The sequence below is a fragment of the Dipodomys merriami genome, unplaced genomic scaffold (genome assembly GCF_024711535.1).
Source record: "Dipodomys merriami isolate MVZ:Mamm:240054 unplaced genomic scaffold, mDipMer1.0.p SCAF_267, whole genome shotgun sequence".
Taxonomy (NCBI): domain Eukaryota; kingdom Metazoa; phylum Chordata; class Mammalia; order Rodentia; family Heteromyidae; genus Dipodomys; species Dipodomys merriami.
The window spans coordinates 1,426,941-1,431,787 of NW_027204126.1; positions in this window are offsets into that span (position 1 = coordinate 1,426,941).

The window sequence follows — 4,847 nt, forward strand, 5'->3', positions numbered from 1 at the left end:
AGGTCAAATAAAATCCTTCCATAGCAAAGAAAAACTGAAACAATATATCTCCACCAAACCAGCCCTACAAAAGATTCTTAAAGATGTCCTGCACATAGAAAACCAATAAGACCACAATAAAGGCCAAGAAACCTCACCCAAACTGAGAATCCAAGAACCATAGGAATAACCCAGTTGCCGCAACCCCCAAGAAGGTGGATAAAATGGCAGGAACTCCCAAATACCTCTCAGTCCTATCTCTCAACATTAACGGACTTAAGTCTCCAATTAAGCGACATAGACTGTCTAGTTGGATTAAAAAGCAAGATCCTTCTATCTGCTGCCTTCAGGAGTCACAACTTGCCAATAAAAACAAACACATTTTCAATATGAAAGGCTGGAACAAAATCTACCAAGCAAATGGCCCCCATAAACAGGTGGGAGTTGCAATCCTAATATCAGATAAAATAGACTTCAAATTAAAACTAGTGAGAAGAGATAAAGAAGGTCGCTACATACTAATTAAGGGATCTCTCCTTCAGGAGCATATTACAATCCTAAATATCTATTCGCCAAAAAAACAGAGCACCCAAATTTAACCAAGAAACACTACTATAACTCAAATCCCACATAGATCCAAAGACATTAATTGTTGGGGATTTTAACACACCACTTTCCCCACTAGATAGATCAACTCTGCAAAAACTCAACAGAGAAATCGCAGACCTAAACAACTGCATAGATCAATTAGACTTAACAGACATCTACTGAATATTTCACCCAGCAGCATCAGAATACACGTTTTTCTCAGAAGCACATGGAACATTTTCCAAAATAGACAACATTTTAGGCCACAAAGCAAACTTGTCCAAATTCAGAAACATTGAAGATATACCTTGAATTCTCTCAGACCAAAAGGGAACAAAATTAGAACTCAGCACCAAAAGCCACCAAAGAAAATCCTGTAACACATGGAGGCTTAAAAACACACTGCTGAATCAAGAGTGGGTCATGGAAGAGATTAGAAAGGAGATTCAAATGTTCATGATATTCAAGAAAAATGAACACAAAAATTACCAGCTCCTCTGGGACAAAGCAAAGGCAGAATTTAGAAGCAAGTTTATAGCTCTGAGTTCCTACATCAACAAATTGGAGAGATCTGAAACCAACAATTTAATGAGACATCTGAGCCTCCTTAAAAAGAGAAGCAAGAAAAGACCCAAACCAGTAGATGGAAAGAAATAATTAAAACTAAATCAAAATTAAATGAATTAGAATACAAAAAATCATACAAAGAATCAACAAAACGAAGAGTTGGTTCTTTGAAATAATTAACAAAATTGACAGACCCTTGGCAAATCTTATCAGAAAAATAAGAGAACATACCCAAATAAATAAACTCAGAGATGAGAATAAAAACATCACCACAGAAAAAACCAAGATTCAGAATATTATACTGGAATACTTCTCAAAACTTTTTGCTAATAAGTTTGAGAACTTGGCAGAAATAGACTTTTTCCTAGCAAATATTGACATGTCAAAACTAAACCAAGATGAGTTAAACCATCTTAACAGGCCCATATCAAGCATTGAAATAGAAACAGCAATAAGAGACCTCGCATCTAAGAAAATCCCAGGACCAGATGGCTTTACAATGGAATTCTACAAAGCCTTCAAAGCAGAGCTCACACCAATACTCCTCCAACTCTTCAATGAAACTGAAAGAGAAAGTTCACTACCGAACTCATTCTATGAAGACATCATAACCCTCATCCTAAAACCAGGCAGGGACTCATCAAAGAAAGAGACCTATAGACTCATTTCTTTGATGAACATTGATGCAAAACTTCTCAACAAAATTATGGCCAATCGACTTCAATAATTCATACAAAAAATCATACACCACAATCAAACAGGATTCATTTCAGGGATGCAAAGCTGGGTCAATATACACAAATCAATAAATAAATTCATCATATTAACAGGAGCAAGGATAAGAACCACATGGTTATCTCAATAAATGCAGAAAAAGCATTTGACAAGATCCAACACTCCCTTATGATGAAGGTTCTGGAAAAATTAGGAATCCATGGAACATTCCTCAATACAATAAAGGCTGTATATGACAAACCTACAGCAAGCATTATACTTAATGGTGAAAAACAAAAACCATTTCCTCTTAACTCAGGAATGAGACAAGGATGTCCACTCTCTCTACTTCTCTTCAATCTAGTATTAGAATGCCTAGTTACAGCAATAAGACAAGATGCAAACATAAAATGGATCCAAATAGGGAAAGAAGAAGTAAAACTCTCCCTCTTTGAAGATGACATAATCTTGTATTTAAAGAATCCCACAGAATCCACTCCAAAATTACTCGAGCTGATTCAAAATTTTGGTAAAGCAGCAGGTTATAAATTTAACCCTCAAAAATCAATGGCTTTTCTGTATTTCAACAATGAGAAAAGTGTGGCTGAAATTAGGAAAGCAACTCTATTAGTAATATTCCCACATAAAATAAAATACCTAGAAATTAACTTAACCAAAGAAGTGAAGGACTTCTATGATGGAAACTTTAAAAACTTTAAAAAGGAAATCAAAACAGAACTTAGAAAGTGGCAAAAACAAAAACAAACAAACAAAAAAAAACTCCGATGCTCCTGGATTGGAAAGATCAACATCGTGAAAATGGTAATACTTCCCAAGGCTATCTACAAATTCAAGGCTATTCCTATCAATATTCCAACCTCATTCTTCAAGGAAATAGAAGAAGCAATCCAAAAATACATATGTAACAATAAAAGACCCCGAATAGCAAAAACGATCCTCAACAGAAAGAACAGTGCTGAAGGAATATCAATACCAAATTTCAAACTCTACTATAAAGCCATAGTAATCAAAACAGCTTGGTACTAGCACAAGAACAGACCTCATGACCAATGGAATAGAATTGAAAACCCAGAAATGAACCTACAGACCTATAGCCATCTAATCTTTGATAAGGGAGCAAAAAAAATAGAATGGAAGAAAGATAGCCTCTTCAGTAAATGGTGCTGGCAAAATTGGTTACCTACTTGTAGAAAACTAAAGCAAGATCCTTATATATCACCCTGCACCAGAATCAACTCCAAATGGATCAAAGACCTCGAAGTCAAAGCAGACACTCTGAAAACAGTACAGGATGGAATAGGAGAAACCCTAGGTCTCCTTGGCACAGGTCAAAATTTTCTTAATAGAGACCCAGAAACACAACAAATCAAAGAAAGGTTGGAGAAATGGGATTGCATGACACTGCAGAGCTTCTGCATGGCAAAGGACATAGCTAGCAAGATCAATAGAAAGCCCACAGATTGGGAGATCTTCACTAACCATACAACAAACAAGGGTTTCAGGGTGGGGGGAGAGGGGAGGCTGGGAAGGGAGGTGAAGGGTAAACAAAGGAGGAGGCTGCAATGCTTGGTAAGAAATGTATGCATTATCCTGCCCATGTAATTGTAGCCCCTCTGTACAGTATGTTCTCAAATAAAATTAAATTAAATTAAAAAAAAAAACAACAACAAACAAGGGTTTCATATCTAAAATATACCTGGAACTCTCAAAAGTAAATCCAACAACAACAAATCTTCAAAGAAACAACTGCCCAGTAAATAAGTGGTCTAAAGACTTAAAGAGAAACTTCTCTGAAGAGGAAAGAAGGATGGCCAATAGACACATGAAGAAATGCTCAATCTCCCTAGCTATAAAAGAAATGCAAATCAAAACAACATTGAAATACCACCTCATTCCAGTTAGAATGGCTATAATCAAGAACTCTAATAACAACAGATGCTGGAGGAGATGGGGACAGAAAGGAACTCTACTGCATTGTTGGTGGTCGTGCAAAGTTGTTCAACCACTTTGGAAAGTAGTATGGAGGTTCCTCAAAAGACTCCACATAGAGCTCCCCTATGATCCAGCAATCTCACTTTTTGACATTTACCCAAATGTTCACAAACAAGACCACACTAAAGCTACCAGCACGACTATGTTTATTGAAGCCTTATTTACCATAGCTAAGATATGGAACCAACCCAGATGCCCCTCAGTAGATGAATGGATCAAGAAAATGTGGTATATATACACAATGGAATTCTGTTCCTCCATCAGAAAGAATGAGATTGCCCCATTTGTTAGGAAATGGCAAGACTTGGGGAAAAAATTATATTAAGTGAAATAAGCCAGCCCCAAAGAAACATAGGTCCCATGGTTTCCCTTATTTGCAATAGCTAGTATATGTCTGAGTCAAGCAGAAAAGATCAGATTAGTTGGTGTTAAGGAAATGAAGCCTAAGATATGTATTTAAATTTTTTTTTTCATACGATTGTTTCTAACACATTTATAAGATGATTTCTATGTTGCCTTGTACGTTCCTCCCCCACGGTATAACCCCTGCCTTCACTGTATTTGATGTTGTCATAATTTGTGAAGGGGAAGGGAAAAAACAAATTGTTTAACCAGGGAATCAGGTGGACGCATTGCAGCCATGAAATATACAAGTCGTTATGTTGAAAACGAACTTTACAAGTTTGGTGGGGGCAGAGGAGGATTGGGGGGAGGGCCGGCGGGAGAATGGGAAGTGATGGGAAGGGGAAACAAAGGAAGAAGCTACAATGCTTGATAAGGAATGTACTCATTATCTTGCCTAGGTAATTGTAACCCCTCTGTACAGTATTTTCAAACACACACACACACACAAAGAAAACAAATTAGAACAATCTTGAATCAGTACTAATGTTGCAACACTAGGTCCTTGAAAAACAGGAGCAGGCCTAACCAAAACCCAGTAGACAGAAATAATACAAATTCGATTAAAGATGTAAATAAATTAG